Raw genomic sequence first — 26,626 nt, forward strand, 5'->3', positions numbered from 1 at the left:
ACCACTTTAGAAGAAATTCACCTGTTCTCTCCAAGGAACACATGACCTAAAAATACTAAAATATTGGCAATCCAATGAGAAATCTGTACACCATTAAACATATTGTTAGTCCATCTCTGACAATGTTGATGTCCTTGTTTCAAACGTCTGCTGTGACTTTGAATATAAAATCTGATGTACAATGTCGATGGTTGATATTGTAGTTCTGTTGTACCTTTTGCATGCAGCCCAAAGACAATTTATGGATCTTGCTTGAAGCTGCATCCTGATATTGTCTCAGAAAACTATACAATTTGAGTTATTTGCATGGCGATACCCATTAGAAACTACAGTACGTATATGAACAATCTTTCTTTCCTTTGCCCTACCTTAGCTCCCCATGCAAAACAAAAATCTGTTTTGGATTGCATGATTAAAATAATCATGTAAAGAACAATTTTCTACCAGACAGCTTTATTTCCTATGGCAATCTACACATTGTCTCAAAAAACTTTTTTGGATGCACTTAACAAAATCTGCCCCACCCAAGTCCATTGCACTAAAGCAATCCCATTCAATACTGAGATAGTTAAAATCTATAGGGATGAGGTCCCCATGACTATGTAGCTAGGCACGATTTAAATGCCACCTACAAATTTGCCAATGACACCATGGTTATTGGCAGAATGAAAGATGATAATGAGGAAGTTTATAGGAATGAAATGGATCTGCTAGTTAAATGGTATCACAACAACTTTGCACTCAACGTTAGCAAAACTAAAGAATTGATTGTGGACTTCAGGAAGGGGAAACTAGAAGAACACCAACCAGTCCTCATTGAGTGGTCAGCAGTGGAGAGGTTAATGAATTTCAAATTCTTGGATGTCAAAATCTCTGAAGACATATCTTTGGGCCATCATGTTGACACAATCATGAAAAAGGCTTGCCAGTGGTTATATTTCATTAGGAGTTTGCAAATTTCTATAAGTGTACAGTGGAGAGCATTCTGACTGGTTCTATCACTGTCTGGTATAGAGGTACCAATGCACAGGACAGGAAAAGGCTACAGAGGATTGTAAACTCAGTCAGCACCATCATGTATATTAGTCTTCACTCCATTGAGGACATTATTAAGAGGTGGTGTCTCAAGAAAGCAGCTTCAATCATCCATGTGACCCTCACCAGCTAGGCCTTGCCCTTTTCTCACTGTTACCATTAGGAAGGCGGTACATTAGCCTGAAGACGCACACTCAACATTATGAAAACGGCTTCTTCCCCTCCATCCTCTGATTTCTGAATGGACACTGAATCAATAGACATTGGCTTACTTTTTTTTGCACTAATGTTTTTTAAATCTTGCATTTAGGAATTGTAATTAATAGTAATTTTGCACCTGAAATGCACAAAACTGCTGTCATAAAAAACAAATTTCATGACACGCGTCCATGACAATAAACCTGATTTATTGGAATGGTTCCCAAAACTAAGGAATTTTATCTATAAAGTTAGATTTTAGAAACTGCGGCTGTGTCTTTTAATGCAAAGAAGATTGAAAGCAAATTTGAAACCATTCTACAAGGTTATTATGGGTTTTGCCAGAGTAAATAGAGGAAACTATTCCCATTAGCAGATGGTTCAAGAGAATACAAGAGTTATTAGAACATACAAATTCAAAGTTTCGGGCACATGTTTAGGAATAGGTGAGAAAAAAGTGTTAATGAGTAATTTTATTCTGGAATTTATGACCTGGATACAAAATACTCAATGTCTTAACTATTGGTCAGATGGTCAGCCTCCATCTATGTCACAATTTTATTTCTCATGAAATAAGTTGTGAATATAACTTCACACTTTCCCTTTGGTCCAAAGATGTGGATGCTGGGGGTGCAATTCATTCGGGATAGTCATATTGTTAGCTGTATATTGTTTCTTCTCTTTTCCAAAACCCCACCCTTTCTGATCCATTGTCCTCTCTCCCTCTACTTTGATTCCTTGATCTACATCACCTTGATCCTTCTTTTCCCCACTTGATCCCGATCTCTCTTCTCTCTGCTTCCATTTTTTCAATTGTTGTTCTGGGGATGCATTTTGAAACCAGAGACTCTTCTACTCTTCTGAGGATATTTGTCTGAAAACTGAGCTCGTTCAGGGAGACAAGGATGTGTGGCACTCAATTCTATTGGATTATCAAATTCCTCCTTTGAGTGTGATTTTAAAAGCAGCTGACTTGTTTCTTAGATTATTTTAGTAATTTTTAAAAGTAGTGCTGTTGTAGCCAACACTATATTCAAGGAACTTTTAATGAGATGTATGTTTGACTAACACAGGATGGAATATCACAGGTGTAGTATGCAGCTTCCAGTCAGCAGACAGGACAGTTGCATTGAAGGAATGAGCATGGTTGTAGCAAAGTGGTGTGTATACTTCTCCTTGTCAGTCGACTGAGACTTCTGTGAAGTTGAAAATCCTGGTAAATCTCTTTATTTCAGGAGCTAACCTGATTTGCATTTGAAATTGCCAGCCTCCAATCCAGTACCTGCAGGGATATCAGAAGTGAGGATGGTGCAGGTTTCACAGTGACAAACAGACAGTGACAAACTAGCTCAAGAAGCCATAAAGCTGCAGAGAAATGTAGCTCCAAAGAATCAGCAGGGAGCTGGCGTAGATACAGTAACTGCTCTTCCCAATAGCAATCTCCTTATAAATAATTATAAGGCTCGCTGAATGTTAGCTGCAAATCAATGGGACAAGTAGAGCACCACTCACATTCAAAAACATAGCACTTATACATGTCTTCAACTGAGCAGTTTTGGAAAGAATTGGTATAATCTTTAATTAACCATTCATTTGACAGGAGCTAAGTGAATGGCTGCATTCTTTTATCAGGAAACTTTGAAACCAACATTCCTATGTCCCCATATGTCCAGTTGTTCATGTACTGTTTGTGTGACATTGGTGTATGTGATACCTACAGGTGTCTGTTGTTTCCCTGATTCTATTGGGATTTGTGTATATGCTACACCAGTGATATGTGCCTTAGTAGATATATGTTCATGATTTTAGTGTTTTTCTGTGTGTGGATAGTTGTCTACATGCTACCAGACTGTGGACCAGTGTGTGAGCATTCTGAAGATCCACTCATCTATGTGTATGTGGATAGGTGTATATATGTCAGTGGATGGGGGACCCACCTAAATAATTGTATAGGTAATAGGTGTTATTGTTTGTAATACAATTGGCAAAGATTAAAGGTGATAAAATATTCTGCTCCTATTATGTTATTTGATGGACTTTAAAAAAAAAATAACATTATTATAAATAATTATAACATGAGAAACAGGGAAATAAATGAAGAAAGTTGGAACCTGAGTGGAAATCCAAGAGAGAAAGAGGGTTACTGATTCTTACCTCTTTTTTTGAAAGCCCAGCATAAATCTGAGGAACAGTACCTTGTCTTCTGTCTGGGCAAACTGTTGACTTCAATACTGAATTCAATAATTTCAGGTGAACTCACTTTTTGGGCCAGTTCTGCAGTATATTATCTGTGTAACATTATCTCCATTTATTGCCTCCCCTGCCCAAACTGCTCAGCATTTTTAGCATTCTCCTCTGTTTCAAGCTTCAGCAACAACTCTGATCTTCCTTTCACAATTTTACCAAGTCCTTTTGCTTAACTTCGAAACGTGTCACGAAACGTGTCACGAAACGTGTCACGAAACGTGTCACGAAACGTGTCACGAAACGTGTCACGAAACGTGTCACGAAACGTGTCACGAAACGTGTCACGAAACGTGTCACGAAACGTGTCACGAAACGTGTCACGAAACGTGTCACGAAACGTGTCACGAAACGTGTCACGAAACGTGTCACGAAACGTGTCACGAAACGTGTCACGAAACGTGTCACGAAACGTGTCACGAAACGTGTCACGAAACTTTGCGGCAGCATCACTGGTGCAAATACATTAAAACCCTGATATCTGGCACCTACAGGGTTTGGTGGATGCCAGATAAACGAGTTTTCCAGTGGCTTGAGACTACATGTTGTATGAATGAAGAACTAATGATGAGGCATGCAAATTTTAAACTTCTGTATTTTTTATCCATTTATTTTCCACTTTTTTTTGCTAGTTGCGAAGGTTGCTAGTTACTTGAATTCTGGATTACAGGGATTTTCTGTATTGCCATAAATTACATTTAAAAATAAATAATTAGTGCAAAGGAGAGAAAGTGTGGTAGTGTCCGTGGTTCATTGTCCATTCAGAAATCTGATGGTGGAGGGGAAGATGATGTTTTTGTACTGCTGGGTGATCATCTTCAAGTTCCTGTACCTCCTTCCCAATGTTAGCAGAGTGAAGAGCACATGGCCTGGGTGAAGTTGTGGATTAACCATTAGGCTGAGTAGGCTGAAACCTGGGGTTCCAGAGGGTATGGGGGCTCAAGCCCCTAGGCTTCAGCCTACTCAGTAACGGGTTGCTTGGTCTCAGTTTATTGTTTCATGCTTACTGTGGGTCTGCGCAGGTGAAGCCAGTGACAGTGGGTGTGCCAGAATTGGTGTTGTTTTTGGAGTAACGTGCGTGGTACTTTCTGGGAGCTGGTGAAGACGGCCGCTACACTGTGTAATCCTCCACCTTCCCACCAAACTTAGATTTTTAATCTCCGATTCGGTCAGAGAGACATTAAAAATCTAATAGCTTGGTGGTGGGAAGGTGGAGGATTGGGGAGTGGTGGTTGAATTAAAGTAGCTCGCCCAGAGTGCCTGGAGGCAGTTACTTAATTAGTGGCACGCTGGTGGGCACTGCTGGTGATTGATGCTCTGTCGTCCCAATTAGGGTGGTGCTGGTGAATATGGGGAGAGCTGGGAGGTGGAAAATGCTAATTGGGCAGATGGTCTGCAAGCTCATTGGAGGGGGAGGAAAAGAAGAAAAAGTTGAAAGGATCGGGGGGGAGGGGGTCAAGGGGCTACCAGTCTGCACAGTGAACCTCGTCTTGTTTGCACAAGCACCATTTTCACCACCACCAAACGAAAGATGGGAGAGGTCATAAAGTCTCTCCCCACACCACAACTGATCCGAAGGATAAACACTCAGTGCAGTTTCCTCTATTGCTTTGTGGTTGTCAGAAGAAAAAGTTGTCTGGCTATGGCTGCCAATTTGAGTGTGTGTGGGCTGGTTGCAAAACGTGTGTGCACATACACACACGCACAGCTGAGGTCTTGGTGCCTTTTATGTGCTCTTTCTCCCCTGATGTTAAAATCTAGCTACACCCCTGTAAGGGGGAGGGGGGGGGCCTTACTAAAGCTCAGCTTAAGACCTGGCTGGTAGTTAACCTGTCACTGCCTGGGTGGTGAGTGTCTGAGGATAGAGCCTGCTTTCTTGAGGCAACACCTCTTGTCCTTAATGGAGTGAAGACTAATGCCCATGATGGCACTGGACGAGTTCACAACTTTGTAGTCTATTCCTGTCCTGTGCATTAGCACCTCCACACCAGAAAGTGATGCAACCATTCAGAATGCTCTTCATGGTACACCTGTAGAAATTTGCAAGAGTCTTTGGTTACATACCAAATCTCAAATTCTCTCTCATTGCCCTCAATTAACTAGGCAGTTCTGTAAACATCAAGATCATATGGGCATCCAGATTTAATCAGATATTCTCTTTATCTTATTTGTCTTTCCCACACCCTCTCTGCATTTTAAAACCAGCTTGTTTTCTTATTTTCAAAATGCTAATGAAGAGTTTCAACCTGAAATGTTAATTCTGTTTCTATATCCGCAGATGGTGCCTGACCTGCTGAGTGTTTCAGATTTCCAGCACCTGTCCTCTTTTGAATTTCATTTACTGCCTTATGTTTACTCTTTCCCATTCTCCTTCATATCAGTGACCTTCTTCCTACATTGTCCAATCACATACTGATTATAGCAAGTACATGGAATTTATTTCTGATTGCTCACTTTTAAAAATATTTATTTATTAGTACAAAACCACACCATAAAACACATAATTAAAGATAATTCAAAACAATACAAACACATGTGGTATATAAAAAAGAAAAAAAAAATATGAAAGCCCCCATATACCACCCCCTTCCCTCCCTCTATCCCCTACAAAGAAGAAAAAAGAAAGAGAAAGAATGGGATAAGAGACCCTCAACAGGGGTGCCTATTAATTTAAAGTCTCATACATTGAGACCTTAAGGAGAAGGGAATGACAAGCTTCATTTAAATATCAACATCCGTATTTTGTAAATAAAGGCTCCATATCTTACAAAATATATAATATTTGTCTTAAATTAGAAGTAATTTTCTCATGGTATACAATTACGAACATCAGCATGCCATCTTTCTATACCCAAATCTGTATCAGACTTCCAAGTTATTGGCAATACATTTTCTTGCCATTGCTAAACCAATTTGAACAAACTTCTTTTCATACATGTTCATTTTCAACTTGGGTTCAATATCACCCAATAGAAATAACATTGGATCCTGTGGGAATTTAATCCCCATTATTCATTCCAATAATATACCTATTTCTAATCAAAAAGATTCAACTTTGGGACACTGTCAAGTAAAATCAAAAAAGCTATCAATTTCGTAACCATGTCCAAAATATAAATCCAAAAGAGTCTGATTCAATTTTTAAAATTTGTGGTGTTAAATGTATCTGATGAATAAAATTATATTGCATCATTCTACATGTCACATTTATTGTACTTTTCATATTTTCTCTATATATCCCAATCCAATCTCATTCATCTATTTGTTTATTCAAATCTACTTCCCATCTTTGTCTTGAATTATGAAGCCCTATTTTTCTGGCTTTCTTTTGTATTAACCTATACATCAATGAAATTTAAAAAAATATTTCCATTACATAACTATAATTCTAATTCCATCTCTACTGGTAATAACAGCTCTTGTCCATAATTTTCATGTAAAAATTTCATAACTTGATTATAACAAAATTGAGTATTTTCAGGTATTTTGAACTTCTCCTTTATTCTATTAAAAGAAATAAATATCCCTGCTTCAAAAACATTTTCTATCTTCTTAATTCCCTGACACTGCCAAATCTTAAAAATTTATTTCCCACAGAAAACTAAATCAATCTATTCTGAAATAATGGTGTTTTTTCAAGACAATAAATTGTCCTCCCCCAATTTTTTAATCAACCTTATTCCAAAGCTCAGTTAAAATCTTCAATATAGGAGTCTCTCTATTCATTGTTAACAACCTTATGTTCCATTTATAAATAAAATTTTGTGGGTTTGGTTCCCCCTATTTACTAAGTTCTATATATACCCAAGCTAGAATTTTATTTAAATCATACATAACACGCTCAGTCCTGCTGAATTTCCTGCACCACCAGGATCCTGAGAAAATTTTAAGGGCAGTGGCAGTGGGGGTGGTGGGGGGGTTGGTTTGTGATGGAGCTGGAGGGGAAAAATATTCTATTCTACCCAGACATGAGCGTGGTCCTCCTCCAGCAAAGAAAAGAATTTGAGCCAATAAAAAGGATGCCAAGCAGAAAGGATAGGAATGTGTCATTAGGTACCTGGTAACCCTAAAAATCATTATGCCAGGTGGTGAAAGAAATTATTGTCAGAGGCCAAAGAGGCTCGGGAGTTTGTGAAGCGGCTACCAGTCTGTCAGAAATAATGTATATAGGTGTAATGTCAAATGAACAATGTTAGTAATTTAGTTCTATACAAAAGTGTACTGTTGGAAAAAATTACATATTCCAAGAGTAATAGTAGACTCAACCGTTAGAGATATAAATATGCTATTGAGAGAATTTGTGAAAAGGAAATGGTCTGGGAGGGGCTGAGGGTGGAGAGGTGTGGGAGGCAGAAGGGTACAAAATGCACAGCCTTTAGAAATGAGGGAGATGGTGACTGTACAGAGAGTAAAGTCACCAGAGGTTGGGGGAGGAAGCGTTAGAGGGATTTAGATGTGGGAAGGGAAAGTATATGGGCAAGGGGGTAAATTTTGGTGTACATTTTTATATTGTCTTCATCTGTTTTTTCTTCTCCCTTCTGTCAAATTTTCTTTCTTTTACTTACCACTTGACCCACCTATTTTTTAATTTCAAATTTCTTTTTTAGTCAAATGAGTTTCTTGTAAAAATGCTATCAATTTTCATCATATAACCATAAATTCTTTTTCTTTTAATTAGACTATGAAACCCATTAACATTAAAACTAAGAAAATTTAATGTTTTATTACTATCCATGATTTAAATCTAAATCTCTTTCAGTCCCACCCTCCAAGGTCTCCATCATCCAACTCCTGTGAACATCTCTGTCCTGAAGAAAAATGTAGAAAAAGAAAGATTCAAAAACCCCAAAAGATGCTATGTGTGTGTGTATATATAAAACATGAACACTACCCCACTCCACCATATGGGTTGTGCCTTCTGCCACAATATGGCACATGATGGATAAGGCAAGCAAGGGATCAAACATCCATCTCCCCCCCCCCCCCCCCCCCACTCCGGGAAAGAAAATAACAATTATATTCAAGTCTTTTAGCAGCTGCTTCCAAGTCAGCATTTACTTGGTCATCATCAATTATAACTGATTATAACTGTTTGCAACTTCTGTTGACAGCTTTAAACCTGTAATGGTACAGCTCTTGGGTGTAAGCTGAATCTCTATCACCTCCCGCTTTGAAGTTTATGTTGAGGCCGTGTACCTCCTGCTCCCAGGTGATCTTCTTTAATTGAAGGAAGAGATTCTGCAAAAACTCTTGCTTCTGCTGCAAAATTTTAGATTGATTGTTATCTAGAAACACCTTTAATGTAGCTGGGCGGCTGAACGTAAACATAACCTTTCTTCCAAAGAATCGCCTTCACTGGATTGAACTCTTCTTCTATCCACCACTGCCTTACTCAAATCAGCATAAAATAAGATTTTATTCCCATCAATTATCATAGGTCCCATATTTTGAATTGGCTTTTGAACCGCAATTTAAAAAAAATTTTCTTGAATACATAGGCATTTCACTCTTACAGCCCTAGGTGGCTGAGTTGGCAATGGCTTCCTCCTTTAAGCTCTATGTGCTCTCTAATTCAATTCCATTAGGAAAATTTTCCTCACCCAGAACTTTAGGAATCCATTTCTGAAAAGATTCCACAGGATTTTCGCTACCTTCAAAATCTTCTCTAAGACCAACAATCTTAACATTATTATGTCTGCTATGATTTTCCAGTCTATCAATCTTTTCCAGCAATTCTTTCCTCTGTAGGTCCCATATATTCCCATAAGTTTCAACCTTCTCAATTATGTCCATGCAGATATCCATATCATTTTTAACAATCTGCACATCTAATTCCATTCTTTGAACTTTCTTTAACTTTATTAACCTGCAGCAAACTTCATCATATCAGATATGACATCTTTCATATCACTTCTAATATTCTGTATATCTTCACTTAACATCGGGAATTGCCCTTTCAGTAATGAAGGTTCTTCATAATTGTACTTTAACTTTCTTCATCTGCTGATTCTTCTTGGTCTTCTTTTCCTCTGTATCACTACCTGTCAAAAAAACCAGCTGTTTTTGACAGCTCTGTCCCAAGCTGTAGTCTCCATTCTACTTGCGCCATAGTTGGCGCTATAGAGTTTCCATTTCAAAGCCATTTGTTCCTTACTGAGCATGCACGGGATTAATCCCTCGTGAATGCACACAACTTTCTGGTCCTCTGGGAGATCTGCATGGCTCCAGCTCTATCTTCCCCAGTTCCCCAGGAGGTGGCGCTGCTGCTGGACCAGGAAGGCTGACGTCGCACGTGTTGTCCACGGAAGCTCCAGAACCTGAGCCCCAGGCTCCACTGAAGATAGGCCGTACATTCTCCATTTTCTTTTTCTTTACTCACTGTTAACTCAATTTTGCTGTCGTCTTTCCTTTCCCAGCCATGCCCCTCACATTGCAGATAGGTTCCAAGAGTTTTTAATGTCTATAAATTATTTTCAAAATTTTTTATTTTTAGGTTTTAAAATTTTTCCCCTGGAAATGTCCTTGTTCCACCTCCTTCCCTCATGCCATCACGCTCCGCGTGCCCCCCCCCTCCTGATTGCTTGCTCTTTGAAGCTGCAATCTCTAACCTTCGCTAAGTTGGCATCCTCCTCACTGCAAGAATTTTACTTGGGTACTTCACAGACCTCATTTCCCTCCACTCTAATTGCATTGTCATCTTTTTATTATTTTGTGTAAACTCCCACAAAAAATCTGTTTTGTTTTAGATGGTTTTGAGCTTCTTGAATGTTGGTGGGGCTGTACTCACCCTATCAAATGGTGACCCACTGTCTTGAAGATGGAAAAGGTTTCAGGATTTTGAAAAATGATTGTCAAACTGGTCTGAAAATTGTAGCAGACTTGCTACAATTAGCATGGCCTACTTAATTTTCATAGGAATTTTGAATAGAGGTGAACATTGTGGCTTGCAGAGAGATTTGGGCAAGTTAGTGGGCTGAAAGTTGGCAAATGGAGTTTAATGCTGTCAAGTGTGAGGTGCTACATTTTAGTAGGACTAAACAAAATAGGACATGGTGAATGGTAGGGCAATAAGGAACTGAGAGATCTAGGAATAATGGTACACAGTTCTCTGAAGATGGAATCTCAGATGGATAGAATAGTGAAGAAGGTCTTTGGAATTCTGACCTTTAAATCAGAGTGTGGAGTATAAGAGTTGGGAGGTAATATTAAAATTGTACATGGCATTGGTGAGGCTAAATTTGGAATATTGTGTTCAGTTCTGGTCACTAAATAATAGGAAGGATGTGAACGAAATAGAGAGCAGAGAAGATTCACCAGACGATCCCTGGGTTTCAGCACCTAAGTCGTAGAGAAAAGTTAAACAAGTTGAGTCTTTATTCCTTGGAGCGTAGAAGGCAGAGGGGGGGATTTGATAAGGTTTGTAAAATTTTGAGGGGTTAGATAGAGTAGATGTGAACAGACTTTTTCCCTTGAGGTTAGAGGAGATTCAAACTCGAGGACATAAGCTGAGATTTAGGGGCAAAAATTTAGGTGGAACACAAGAGGGAGTTTCTTTACTCAGAGTGGTCTCTGTGTGGAACAAGCTTTCCAGTGGAAGTAGTGGAGGCAGGTACAATGTTATCTTAAGAAAAAATTGGATAGCTATATGGATGAAGAGGGTATGGAGGGTTAAGGGGAGAGTGCAGGTCACTGGGACAGGAGTTTCAGGACAGACTAGAAGAGCCATAATGGCCTGTTTTTGTGCTGTAATTGTTTAATGGTTATATCTGGTTTTATATATGCAGTGATGCAGCTGAAGGTGATAGGCTTAGAAATTCCTGCAGCCACATTCTGGGGACACCATGACAATCACTCATCTTTATACAAGGTATTAACCCAGAGATTTTCCTCAACATTCAGTTTTACCAAGCCTCCATCATGTCACATTGAATTAAATGCTCCCTTGATTCTAACCTAATGGATTCTGTACTCAATTATTATTTTCTAACTAGAGATTCTCTCTTTCCCAATCCATCTCTTTTTCTTCAGCTCCTGACCCTTCCTCTCCTATCAGAGAGCTATACTCATCCATCACTTCCCAGCTTTTTTACTTCTACCCTCCTACTGGACCTTTACATGTTGGCCTGTACTCTTCCCCTTCCTCCCTTCGCCCTCCTTTTTAACAGACACCTGCCTGTTTTTTGCTCCTACCTTGACAAAGGGTTTAGACCTGAAATGTTGATTACCCTTTACTTCCTATAGATTCTGCATTATCCACTGTTTTTCCAACATGTTTGTATATCCATCCTTCCAGTTACTGCCACTATACCATGATCACAGGTATGCTACACATCACCTTATTCATTATACTGTGCCTTTATGAACACATTCTTTACTTTCCTCACTGACTGTATTAGGATCTGTTCTATCTCATACTGAACTGATTTCTTCTCTAGAACTTTCTAACATTTCCTTTTTGCATCATATTTGTCACTCCTAAATGTGAGGTGCCCATCCACTTGTCAACTTGAGCACAAAAAAAATCAAAACTGCTCCTTAACCACTCAATCTTTCTGTGAGGACATGGATTCAGTTGAGTTACAAAAGTGAACTCTGCAGATTCAAAAAATTAGAACAAATACAGAAATGATGGAAATACTCAGCAAGTGAAACAACTTCTGTGGAGACAAAAAATATAACTCGTCAGATAAATTAAAGGACTGTTTGTCGGTTTTTTTTTGAGCAAAATTAGATTGCAGTTTTTTAGTTGGTGATTTGGTCTTGCCAATGTCAATTATATCACAGCATGGCTTAGTACAATCTTACATTTCTCCGAAGTTCAAATCCTGTGGTCTTGCCTGCCTTTTTTGGCACTTTCTTGGCCACCTGCAACTATTTTGCCACGTGAAACATAAAAGTAATGGAATCATGTTACAATCTCTGTTTTCTGAGCTTTTATGCTAAGAAACAAAACATAGTGAAATGGTACCTTGAGCTGATGTATCAAAGTTCCTGTACGAGCCCTAAAGATATATTAAAGTTGGAGATGTAGAGCAGGTTCATCAGCATCTTCACACAGTGATAACAGGCAAATGTTGGGCATGGAGATATTTTGTTAGATTCTTTGCCAGCTGCCTTTCTATTCATTTATCTTTCCATGAAATGTTAACTTTTTGTGAATGACATGAATTTCCATATTTTCTTTCTTATGTTCTTCCTTACCTGGTGACAGGTGCTGGGTGAGGGATGGAGAAATGCTGCCCTAATTGGTTGGCAGCAGGAGGCCCCGTGGGATAATATTGTGTCCTCATTCTGATAATAGCACCTGAACCAGGCGCTGGAACAGATAGCAAACAACCGAGGACTTGGCATATTCATCCCTGTCAGATTCCAAAAATAAACTGATGCAAAAAGAATGATTGCTGGCAGCACATAACTTCCAAGAAGTGAAGCAAGCTAAAGTCCAAATGCATTGGGGTGACTTGTGTTCTTCTCTACTTTCCATCCATATTCATTCAGATAGCTGTTCTTTCAGCTCCCCTATCGAAAACCACAACAATTATGTGGTGTTACAGGTACTTCCATACCCAGTTTGTGCCTCGTGCCTCGTTTAGAATCACTTCATTGTATTACCAGCAGAGGATTCAAGCATCAACAAACACAATCCCTTTTAAAGAAACACAAGAAATGCAGATGCTAAAAACTGGAGTGAACAAAGAGAAATGGGAGGGACTCAGTGGGTCACCTGTGGAGAGAAATGGTCAATCCATGTTTCAGATCAGGACCCTTTGCTGAGTCTCAATGAAGGGTCTCGACCCAAAATGTCCTCTGACCATTTCTCTCTCCAGCTTCTTGTTCACCTATCCACTTTCAAATCCTTGATGTGACTCCTGGTTTGTATCTCTTTGCCCTGTCTCTCAGATCATCATGGTCACACCTCATCACCTGACCCTGAATTCTCTCACACTACCTCCCCTTGTTAAGGAGCTCAAGAAACTGAAATCTCATGCAGGTTCCAGTGGAACCCTTCTCAGAGAAATTTCTGTAGCTTTGTTAAATTAGTTCAGAATGAGGGGGCCCTCACAGAAACATTTTGAATGTTGAAAGGCCTGGACAGAGTAGAAATGGCAAAGTTATTTCCCATGGCAGGGGAATCTAGGACCATCTTCAGGATTGAAAAGTACCCATTTAAAATAAAGATGCAGAGGAATTTCTTTAGCCAGAGAGTGGTGAACCTCTATAATTCACTACCACGAGTGGTCATGGAGGCCGTTGTTGAGTATATTTAAGGCAGTGATTGATAGGTATCTGAAATCTCAAAAGTTATGGGGAGAAGGCAGAGAGTTGGGCTGTGTGGGAGAATGGATCAGATCATGATGGAATGTAAGAGTGGATTCAATGGGCCAAATGGGTAACTTCTGCTTTATATCTTGTAGTTTTATGTATTAGAATAAAGACAACACTTTCCTTATTCCAATATATCCTAATTTCAAAGTATCATCTTCCAAAAGCATGAGCTACAATATTCTGAATTTTGATCTCTTTAATCCAATAAATCCAACTCTGAGGCTGCTGCTTTAGGAAACTTTAATTCATTGATAAAACGGATAAACATTTTGCATAATTTGCATTAAGACTTTCATAACGATGAATAACAAAGTATTTAATGTACGATAATACAAAATCTTAGAGATACTAGCTTAAAGAAATGCACAAACTTTTAAGAGATACATAGAAAAATTCATTTTCTTATGCTCATGCCTCTTCACATTGTCAAATAATAAGCAAGCTATTAGTTGAAGCAAATATTACATTACATCATAGTCGCTATTGTTTACACTACAAACAATAGTCTCTTAAAGAGATGGGCACAAAATTAACTAAGAATTAAAATGCAAGGATTTAACATTTACGAGAATGTCCATCAGATAATATCCTTCCAATTTTCTTTTCGTAAACTTACTCATAAGGTGGTGCTTGCTTGTGCTATGATAAGATTTCACGGACAATGAATGTTTACATTATATCTTCTATGGTCATTGTTTTTAAGTCTAGAGAGTGAGTCACCATTCAAACATGAGGACCTTTTTAACAGAGCCTGGTCTGTTTCGATTCATATGATATCTTCACTCACTCCAAAATCAGTAATGATAAGGAGAAGATTTCTCATCCTATCCTTTCTCAGCATGATCATAAATGTGAGGACTATCAACACACAACTAAAATCTTTGAAGGAGGATATCGCCACTTTATTCAGGATAATTACAATTGGACTAAAAACTGCCCCCAATGACTATTGCCAAGGAGCAATATTGTGATTAAATGCTTTGAGAGGTTGGCCATGGCCAGAATTAACACAAACCTAAGCAAAGGACTGGACTCACTCCAATTCTTCTGTAACAGTCACAGCAGATGCAATATTGCTGGCTCTCCACTCAGTTCTAGATCACTTCAAAAACAGCAACTCCTACATATGGATGATCTTCATAGACTACAGCTCAGCCTTCAACACCATTATTCCTTCAGTGCTGGTCAATGAGGTCCAAACCCTGGGCCTCTACAGAAAGGAACTCTGTGGTAGCCTGAAAGAAAGAGGTTATCATCTTCCTCATCAGAAGACCACAGTCAGTATGAATTGGAAACATCTCCTCACTGATTATCAACACAGTGCATCCCAAGGATGTGTTCTTAGCCCACTGCTCTACTCACTATACAGCATGACTGTGTGACCAAGCACAATCCCAATGCTATCTACAAATTTACCACAATTGTCGGCAGAATCACAAACAGCAAGGAGGAAATATACAGGAGGGAGGTAGATCAGCTTGTTGGGTGGTGTCACAGCAACAACCTTGCACTCAACGTGAGCAAAACCAAGGAGATGATCATGGACCAGGAAGAAGTCAGGAGAACATGAACCTATTCTCATTGAGGGCTCAATAGTGGAGAGGGTCAAGTACTTCAAATTCCAGAGTGTTAATATCTCTGAAGATCTGTCCTGGAACTTCCATGTCACCAGCAGCCTTTCTTTGAGGTGTTTGAGGAGATTCCGTACTTCACCGAAGACTCTTGAAAACTTCTACAGGTTTACTGTGGAGAGCATTCTGGCTGGTTGCATGACTGTCTGATACGTAGTTGCCAATGCTCAGGACAAGAAAAAACTCCAGAGCATTGTTAACTTGGCATGCGACATCATGAGCACCAGACTTCACTCCATCGAGGACATCTACAATAAGTGGTGTCTTAAGAAAGCAGCCTCTATCCTCAAGGGCTCCCACCACCCAGGCCATGCCCTCTTCATTCTGCTACCATCAGGATAAAGATATAGGAGTCTAAAGTACACAGCGGCACAAGGACAGCTTCTTTCCCACTGCCATCAGATTCCTGAATGATCAGTGGACCAAAGACACTGCCTTTCGTTGACTTTATATGCACTATTTTTTTTGTAAGGTGGTGGTATATGTGGAAGAACACTTGGTCTCCCTGTCTGAAACATTGTGGATTATGGGTAGTCACATGACATCCCTGTCTGAAACTTATTTGGAAGTTGCATCGCCTGCCAATCAAGGTTGGACTCCAGTCACCCATAAGTGCACACCTTACCATTGGCTCATTCAAGTGTTTCAGTGTCATCATTGGGCCAGACACCCAACTCAGAGCAGCATAAAACATCGATACATGCCACATTTCTCTCTCTCTGCCTTGTGCTCCAAGACCCTGACATTGCTCCAAGACCCTGACATTGCTCCATGCCAGGTCGCTACTGCGGTCATCGCTGGAAGTGTTGTGGGTAAGCGGAGCCAAAATACAGCAATAGATCAGTGCTTGCAGAGACTCCCCGGGAGTGTGCGCTTCAGTCCCTGTCTTGTTAGAGTATATTACTTAACACTGAGCCGCACCCCAAGGTACAGGGATCGGGAGGGTCTACTGCAGTCTCTGTGTGTGACCATGTAGAGTATAGGTGGCCACTGGTATCGGAGTCCAACCTGGGTCTGATGTGATTGTATAGTTGTTTAGTAATATAGTAACTGAGTATTGTTTGACATTCTCCCTTATTTGTCTCATTAAAGTTGCATGTAACACTTGTGTCCAGACTTGTCTCTCTGTGAACCCAAACACAACAGGAGGTTTATATAAATGTTTGCACTTTGATGCTGCCACAAACAAATTTTGTTACTTGTTAATGACAATAAATTCTGATTCTGAATACCAACAACTTCTACAATTTACAATAGATGCAAGAAAAAAAACTCATTCTGACCTGATATCAAAAATATTATGTCCATGAGATCAAGGCCCACTCGTGTAACTTAGTAATTACTTAGACTGATTAACGTGCATTGTTGAAGCAAATTACATTGATGTATATTTAGACTGTGCATGTGTTTGTGTGTGCATCCATGATACCCTAAGTCTGTATAGCAGTTTTTCTGGATTTGACAGGGTAGATACAGGGAGGATGTTTCCCTTGGCTAGGATCTAGAACCTCGGATCAGTCTGAAAATTAGTGAATGATCAGAAGGGAGAGTGAGGGAAAGAAATTTCTTAGAAACATAAAAAATAGGTGTAGGATTCGGCAATTTGGCCCTTCAAGCCTACATGGCCATTCATTATGATCATAGCTGAACAGTACCCGGTTCCTGCTTTCTCCCCATACCCCCTAATCCCCTTGGCCACAAGGGCCAAATCTAACCTACACTTAAATATTGACAGGGAACTGGTCTCTACTACTTCCTGTAGTTCCACATCATTTACCAATCTCTGAAAGAAGAAAAATGTCCTCATCTCAGTCCATAAAAAAAAAACTTCCCCCTTATCCTTAAACTATGGCCCCTGGTTCTGGTTTTTCCCAGCATTGGAAATGACCTTCCTGCATCTAGTCTGTCAACCCCCTCAATCTTCTAAATTCCAGAGAATACAAGCCTAGACTATCTCTCCATCCCTGGTATCAGCCTAGTGAACCTTCTCTGCACCCCCTCCAAGGCAAGGATATCCTTCCTCAGATAAGGTGACCAAAACTGCACACAGTACTCCAGGTGTGGTCTCACCAAGGCCCTGTACAGCTGCAGCAGGATCTCCCTCCTCCTGGACTCAAATCCTCACTGATGGAGCAGTATTACCCAAAAAGTGTCTGAGGATTCTGTAATTGATTATATTCAATAATGAAATCTTTTGATTCGTATATATTAAGGGAGTAAATGATATGAAGTTAATGCAAGAAAGTGATGCTGAGGAACAAGGCCAGCCATAATCTTAACGAACAGCAGCGCAGCTATGAGAGTCTAAATGACTTGCTGCTTATGTTTCTTCTATCCTCCAGTGATTTTGGATGCCCCTACCATTGAACCAGGACCTCAGATTGTCAAAGTTATGTAGCAGCCATTCACAGATATGCAAGCCATGCACCAGCATCTTCCACTCCTCAGAATTGAGCAGAGGTAAGTCTTCTTTGACCCAGAAAAATTGCTTGAAAAGACATTGTGCTCTTTGCCCTAAAAACTCAACTATGCTGGAAGATTATAGACTGTCACCCTAATCAATACCTCAGATAGAAATCAATTCTTCATTGATCATATTTGTAATAATTTCATCTTTACGATTTTCCACATGTTGAATCATTATCTCCATGTCCACCTGTCAAACTGTTCCATTATTTAAAAAAAACCTTGAAAATGCTTTTAATGGAAAAAAGAGACCTTCTTTCATTATATTTTTCTGACAGTAGAGTATCACTGAAACTTTCAATCAGGTGACCTGTCACTGTAGGTGAACTGGGTGGGGTAATGCATTGGTATTTGTATATAGGGTTCTTGCTGCTATTTCCTTTCTGATTGAGTGATCTAAATTAGTACCTTGACCTTTGTGCCTGTTTTGATGATTTCAGTCACAAACAGCAACCCAAGGGCATGAGGACTGTTGAAAAATAAAACCTCTGATGCTACTGTTTTACACATTATACCCATGTAATGACCAACAGGGATAGACATGATTCTGACTCTTCTCACTGTTCATTTATGTGCAAATCGCAGTCTGACGTATGTTATACTCATGGCTTTTAAAATACATTATACTAGATGATGAGGTAAGGGCTTACACTTGTCATTATCTCATTTGAATCTTGTGTTGAATTTGGATGATCAGGGAGGGAAGTGGTGAGTCCACAAAGAGAGCAACACCAGTTAACAGAATGGCTCTGTGCCCTTCTGTGAAGGACAAAACTGAACCATGGTAATATTTGAAAAACATTACTTTGACTGATCTAGGGCATGGGCACTAACTGAGGGAAAATTTATAGAACACAGTCACTGTTTAAAAACTCTGATCCTGAAACATCAAAAATTGTAACTGACTCCAAACCATAGGGATTGTGTTGACCACAATTACAAATCCCAGTTTTCAGAAACTGTCTCACTTCACAACAACATTGTAAAATTGTAACAGCACTGAAAAATGCCTTTTGGTCCATTCAGTTTGTAATAGTTCTTTTACAGGTCTTTCTCCATATCCAAAGAATAATTTACCCTGATTTGCCACTTAATTTTTTTTTTACAATTCCCTTTTGAAAGCCCTGATGGACTCTAATTCCTCCACCACCACTACAGGCAGTGATTCCAAGTCAAAACAACTTAATGTTTTCCTCAAAATCTCACTGTAACTGTTGTCCATCACTTGGAATCTGTGTAATCTTGTCCTTGAGCTATCTGATAATTCTACATAAATCCATTAATAGTCTTGTAGATTGTTATTAAATCCTTCGCAAGGAGAATAATGCCAGGTTCTCCTCTGATCTGGTATCTGAAATTTCTCACCCCTGAAATCAATCCAGTGAATTCCACTTGCATCTTCCGTGGGATCAAATGCTTCACAATGAGGATGAACCAGAAACCACGTTTGGATGTAGAGGTCCGGGCCCTTCTCAGAGCTCATGATGCTGCCTTCAGTACAGGATATAGGATGCCACTAAGATCAGGCAGGGCTGAACTCTCCCATGGAATCCAGAAGGCAAAGCAGGGGTATGTACAGAAGATCACAAGGTACATGGGGCAAGGGATCAAGACTATAACAGATTACAAGTCACCCTTGCAAATTAAGGACAATTATGCCTCCCTTCCAGACAGACTGAACATATTCTATGCACAGTTTGATGAGAAGAACAGGATGATGCCAAAGAAAACTCCGTGTTCCCCTGATGAATAGGCCCCTGCATATCTGTGGTGATGACAACCCTAGCTGTGGTGATGACAAAGCAGCAGGACCAGACAACATACCTTGTCGCGTACTGAAGGACTTTGCAGACCAGTTGATGGAGGTCTTCTTGGACAACTTTAACACCTCACTGCAGCAGTCCATCATTCCTACAGGGTTCAAGACAGCCACCATCATCCTGGTACCCAAGAGGGCCAATAATAGGCCTCGATGACGACTGCCCTGTGGCACTGACCTCCACTATTATGAAATGCTTTGACCGTCCGGTGAGAGAATACCTCAGATAGACACTTGACCCATTCCAATTCGCCTTTAGAAGAAACAGTTCCACAGACAATCCTATAGCCAGGTCGCTTCACTCCATCCTAGCCCACCTGGAGAATGCCAAGCTGCAGTTGATTGATTTGTTAAAACAATCATTCCCCAGAGGCTGATGGAAAAGCTGTCCTCATTGGAACTTAATACCCCTCTCTGTAATTAGATCTGGACTTCCTAACACAAAGACCACAGACAATCTGGGTTGGTAGCAGAATATTGAGCACTGTCACACTGAGCAATGATGTACGTCAGGGCTGTGTGCTCAGCCCACTCCTGTTCATGCTACTAACCCATAACTGCATCACCAGATCCAGCTCCAAAAGAATCAAGTTTGCAGATGACGCCACAGTAGTTGTTGACCTCATGAGCAACAACGAGGAGTCGCACTACAGAAAGAGGCAGAAAGATCTCATGAATTTGTGCAAGAGTTACAACCTGATCTCAATGTGGACAAGACAAAGAAGATGATCATGGATTTCAGGAGGACCAGGAATGACCACCCTCCACAACACATCAACAACTCTTTGGTGGAGAGCACAAAATTCCTTAACTAGTGACCTACCATGGACACACAACATCTCATTTGTCAGAAAGGCACAATGGTGACTGCACTCCTGAGAAGACTGAAGTGGGCAAGGTGAGTGGCCACTATTATGTCAACCTTCTGTAGGATCTCTATCAAGAGTGTCCTGGTCAGCTGCATCACAGTGTGGTTTGGTTGGTGCAGAGAAATGCATTGGAGGTTAATCAAGAGGACCATCAAAGTGGCAGAGAGGATCCCCCCCATCGATGTGATCAACTGAGATCATTGTCTGAAGTGGGCACAAAAAATTATTGAGGACCTCTTCCACCTTGCACACAATATCTCTGAGCTGCTCCCGTCAGGGAAGAAATACAGGAGTATCAGAGGATCAGCTTCTTCCCAAGGGCAGTGAGAATGCTGAATGACCAAAGGAACTTCTCGCACTAACCATCAGAGACTCTCATTTGTACAAAGCAATATTGATTTATTTAATTGTGGAGTATGTTTCTCCATATTCGAAGTTCGGTGAACTGAAAAGTTCAATTATCCAAATTTTTTCTCAGCAGCAACATGACATTGCAAATAGAATTTTTTTTTCACCTGACATGCACATATGGGGCTCTGACACACTGTTAGCGCCATTTTGAATCCTATAGAGCTCTCGTGTATTGAACAATGGGGAAAAAGGTCTGCAGATGGCATTGCTGATGTCAGTGAAAAGAGAAGGAGGAAGCATTTATCTTGTTTGTTTTAAGCAGAGAACACATTTTTAGGTAAGAATTAAACATTATTTCAGGCTTGAAAAGTCTTCCACTTTTGTTGTTGTTTAACCACTGATTCAAGTATCCTGATGTTACCGGACTGCTTAAAGCCATTATTCGGTTATTCGATAAACCCAGTTAACCAAAAAATGCCTGGTCCCAAGCTTTTTGAATACGGGAAACATACTGTATAGGTAAAATACTTGGGTATATATTTCATTTGTCTGTATGTGTGTGATGTCTGGTTGTGTTTCTGCATGTTTTGCACCAAAGACTGGAGAACTCTATTTCATTGGGTTCCAATAAACTTGACTTGACTTTGGACTTCACATCCTTTCCAAAGTAAGGTGACCAGAATGGATGCATTGCTTTATCCATGGCTCAAAAATGATTTATAGAAATTCTATATAATCGTTTTACTTTTGTACAATTTTTAGTTTTTGAAGTTTGTTTCACTACCCATTCTATCAATGTACACTACCACTTACATTTATATAACCAGGTCTCTCTTACCAAAATCTATCCATTCACATTTTACTGCATTAAATTAAAGCTTCCATGTGTCAGCCAGCTTTCTAACCGATCTTCCTGCTTTTGCATTTTGACCCAAACTTCTTGCTGTTTACTATGTCTGCACATTTTGTGACCTCTAAACCTCCTAGCCCGACCTGTCCAAATCATTAATATACAGCAGTAGCCTGAGCACCAACCCAGGGGAGTTCCCACTGTGCACTAACCTCTCGTCTCAAAAACAGCTGCTTACATCTCTGCTTTTTGGTTTTAAACTAATCCCTTATCAGGGTATGAGATTCAGACAAGGGGGCATTCTCTGACAGCGTCTGAATGTATTATTGCACTGCAGTTTATATACGAGACTGATTGGCTTTGATGGTATTGTGATGAATATTTGCGCTTGTGCCTGTATCCCAGTGGGCAGCTGTCAATGCAATGTCCCAATGTATACTTACTTGCCCCCTCTGCTACTTTTTGATCCCGTGTGATTAATTATCATTGCTGACCGTCTCAATTGTCAAGATTGTTAAGATATCAGACATCAAATACTGCTCCATATTCTGCTACAAAAAAGCACTTCAGTGCTCTCTTTGTTTTGAGCATTGAAATGACAGAAATGTAACACTGAATGGCTATTATGAATGGAATCGAGATGAACTTGGCACACTCTGAAAACAAATCATGAACAAAAAAGATGAGACTTTACTGAGCACATTAAGCCATCCTTTGAAAATCAGTACCATCTTTATTTCTCACAGTATGTCACCTGCTTCCATGCTGACCAAAGCTGATCCATCCCAAACAGGTCAATATAGCCTAAAGTGGATACAGATTATATAGCTGTGTACTGAAGCACACTTCACTTATCAGCCAAAGCAAAAGCAGCTGGATGTGATTTTTTTTTTCTTGCAGTGTCTTTCTTTCCTCTGTTGAAGCTTTCATTCTATATTTCTGCTTCTGCAAGGTCACCCCAAGATTGTCATTGGACTGTCTCTACAATTCTATCCTCACTGGATTCGAATCACAAATATCAGTGGTGCAAAGGTGAATTGTGTTACTTCTATCATCACGGTTAAAGTCAGCAGATGCAATGTAGACTGGGTATTGTAGCTGGACCTCTCGTGTCTGAGTAACACAGCTACTCAATGGATAAACTTCCAAAACACAGGAAAAGCCTTAAAACTTTCCTATTACCAGGAATTTTAAAAGATCAAATTCTTTCAGTGGGTAATAAAGTCATAATTTTTATGTTCAATGTCCAGACTGTCCTTTCTGTATAATTTGGAGGTGTTGGTGTCGGTGGGGAGAGTTGATCTATAATGATTTTCAAAATGTTTATTCATAATGTTCTGCATATTGTAGGAAATTAAATAAGATGACTGAGAGAGACAGTGTGAAATCTCCAGGCTGAATCAAAGGTTATTGCAAGAAATGGTGTCAGAGGTGGTATGTTAATAGGAAATGAACTGGCTAACAGGGAATCAGGAGGAGGCAGGATTGGTTATTCTTCTGACCATCAAAATGTAAGGGGATTTGTACCACAGAAATTAGTGGTGGAGTCTCAACTTTTTCTATAAATAACTTGGATGAAGGCACCGAAGACATAGATATAAGTTTGCCTATGAAACTAAGATAGATAAGAGAGTGATTGTGAAGGAGATATGAGGATCCTATATATAGATATAAATAGATGAGAATAAATGAGTAAAAATCTGGGAAATTTAGAATAATGAGAAAATGTAAAGTTGTCTATTTTGACAGGGAAATAAAGCAAAGCATATGACCTAAAAGATAAATTGCAGAGTGCTGCAGAGAAACTAGTGTTTCCTGAAGTAGGTTTTGCAAACTTGTTTGTTTACATTTCTTTTTACATTTCATTTGTTTACATGTGCAAAGTGTCATTGGACTGTCTTCCTTAACTTAGACAAAGTTGAAGAATTTCATGCCTTTTACATTCTAAATGTAGTATTATGTGACAATCATGGAACCTTTACCTTATGTATAGTATTTTTTTGAATTACCAATAAGTGGTATTCTGCATCAACTGCAGGGGAAAAAAAACTCAAGATTTTGTGAGATGTTATGTATGTACTCCAACAAGAAATCTGAAATGTAGAATGCAGGTAAAGTAAACAATTAGAAATGCTAACAGAATATCATTATTAGTAGAGACATTACATTTAAAAGCAGAGGTTCTGCTTGAGTTGTTTAGGATATTGGTGACACTACACTTGGAATACTGAGTACAGTATTAGTCTCCTTATTTAAGGAAAGATTTTAGTGCGTTGGAGGTAGTTCAGAGATGGTTTACACTAGATTAGTACCTAAGAATGACTGATGATGTTATGAGGAAAGGTTAGACAGATAGTAACTGCAGTATGTGCAAAACCTCTATATCTCCTTTCTCACCTCCATCCAGGACCATAAATAGACCTTCCAGGTGAGCCAGAGATTTATCTGCCCATTATCCAATCTAATTACTGCATGTGGTGTGCTTGGTGTGGCCACCTTCACATCAGTTCACTGTGTCTATGGGTCCAAGGTAGAACTCCCTGCTGCCAACCATTTTAATTCCTTTCACCATTCCCATGCAGACATGACTGTCCTTGACCAGGTTTGAAATATTGTGTTCAGTTCTGGTCTCCAAATTATAGGAAGGATATAGACAAGGTGGAGAGGGTGCAGAGAAGATTTACAAGGATGTTGCCTGGCTTAAAATACTTAGAGAAAGATTGAAGAGGTTAGGACTTTATTCATTGGAACGTAGACGGTTGAGAGGGGATTTGATAGAGGTTTATGAAGGGAATAGATAGACTAGATGCAAGTAGACTCTCTCCCCTGAGAGCAGGGGAGGTTGAAACAAAAGGACACATTGAGGGTAAGGGGGCAAAATTTTAGGAGAAACATTAGAGGATGCTTCTTCACTCAGAGAGTGGTGGCTGAATGGAATAATCTTCCAGAGGAGATAGTTGAGGCAGTCGATTCTTTCATTTAAGAGGAGGCTGGATATATACGTGGATAAGAGGGACTTTGAGGGTTATAGGCGGGGAGAGCTAGAGGAGTTGTTTGAGTGAACAGGTGTGGACTTGTAGGGCTTAGATGGCCTGTTTCCATGCCATAAACTGTTATATATGGCCCCATCCACTAACTGGAGGAGGTTAGATGTAAACTTCAGGAATAACACATTATATTCTTCCTGGTAATAATTTTCCGATTTCAAGTAACCCCATCTCATTCTGGTTCCACAGTTTCCATCTCCTGTTTTTACTTTATTATGAAATACCAGAGCATTTTCATTTTGTGATCACTGACATTTTAATAATGAATTTTTGCGATGATCATCACTAAGGCTTTGGATTTACAGTTTTATTTTCCTTCAGTTGGATTCTCTTTAGCACTCCATATCTAAACAAGGTTTGATGTCAAATCCTAAGCTGTCTGTTATGGAACCAATCTAATAGTTAAGTCAACCACAGGAGATCCATCGACTTGCATCAGCCAGATAACAAACACATAGAAAGAGGTTTCCTTTATTTTAATCTTCAAAGTGAGGGCTGGCTGTTGTGAAACAAAATCTTTCAGTGTCATTTCAAACTCATCTACTTGCAATGATTTTTGATCCTCTTGAAAGATACAATCTCTTTAAGGCTTTTATGATCATTAATTCTTCAGATAAATGTTTCTCCAAGTTCTGCTTGGAAGTTCCCTGGAGAGTCTAATAACTTTCCATTTGGTAAAATGTCAACAATCAACACTTTTGTCTAAACCATGTCTGATTATTCAACAATAGAAATTGGTTCACAGATGAAATCTTGGTGACATTGAATAAGAGACTTGAGTATGTTTCGAGATAGACAGGCCTTTAAATGAACCAACAATCAAAATTTCACCTTCAAAGCAAAACTGAATATAATCAAAATTCAAACAAATGGAATGAGTGTAAATTGTAAAATAGGGACACGTGCAGCCGCTGGAAAGTGGAGATCAGACAAAACAGTATGGCTAAGATTATTAGGGTTGGAGGATTTTTCATATTGGACTTAATTGTGTGCTGCAGGGATCAGTGATTAGTCCATTACTGTTCATCTTCCATATTAATGTAGTTGGTAAGTTTGCAGATGACACCAAAATCTGTGGTAAGATGGTCACTGAAGAAGGTTGTCTAAGATTACAGTAGGATTTGGGTCTACTGGGAAAGCGGGTCAAGGAATGGCAGATGGAGGTCAACTTGGACAAGTGTGAAGAGTTGTATTTGGTAATTTAGAATAGAATCAGGATTTATTATGAACAATTCATGAAATGTGGTTTTTGCAGCGGCGTCATAGAGTAAACATTCGTATTATAACCATCCTACAACATTACTATAAACAAACAAAAATTTAAAATAGTAGTACACAAAAAGTAAGGCAGTGTCTGTGGTTCATTGATTATTCAGGAATCTGATGGCAGCGGGGAAGAAGCTGTCCTTGTGCTGGTGAGTGCTTTGGGCTCCTGTACCTTTTCCCCCCAAGAGCAGCAGTGTGAAGAGGACATGGCTTGGGTGATGGAGGTCTTTGAAGATAGAGGCTGCTTTTTTAAGGCACCATTTTGATGGAGTAAAGTCTGGTGCCTGTGATGTCACAGGCCAAGTTAACAACCCTCTGGAGTTTATTCTTGTCCTGAGAGTTGGTGCCTCCATACCAGGCAGTGATGCAATCAGCCAAAATGCTCTCCATGGTACACCTGGAGAAGTTTTTGTGACATACTGAATCTCCTCAGACACCTCAAAAACTATAGCTGTTGGCAAGCCGCCTTTATGATTGCATCTACAGATCCTCAGATGTTGACGCCCAGGCATTTGAAGTTCTTG

General features: G+C 39.6%; 1 protein-coding gene across 10 annotated transcripts in view; it reads left to right on the forward strand.

The window, feature by feature from the left end:
• Positions 1–26,626, forward strand: part of xpo6 (exportin 6) — a 291,971-nt gene that overhangs the window by 67,010 nt on the left and 198,335 nt on the right. For all 10 annotated transcript variants that reach the window (XM_069905286.1, XM_069905287.1, XM_069905285.1 and 7 more), the window contains one exon: positions 17,777–17,894. The gene's annotated coding sequence lies outside the window, so the exon portion shown is untranslated. The remainder of the gene's footprint in view (positions 1–17,776; positions 17,895–26,626) is intronic.

The sequence above is a fragment of the Narcine bancroftii genome, chromosome 12 (assembly GCF_036971445.1).
Source record: "Narcine bancroftii isolate sNarBan1 chromosome 12, sNarBan1.hap1, whole genome shotgun sequence".
Taxonomy (NCBI): domain Eukaryota; kingdom Metazoa; phylum Chordata; class Chondrichthyes; order Torpediniformes; family Narcinidae; genus Narcine; species Narcine bancroftii.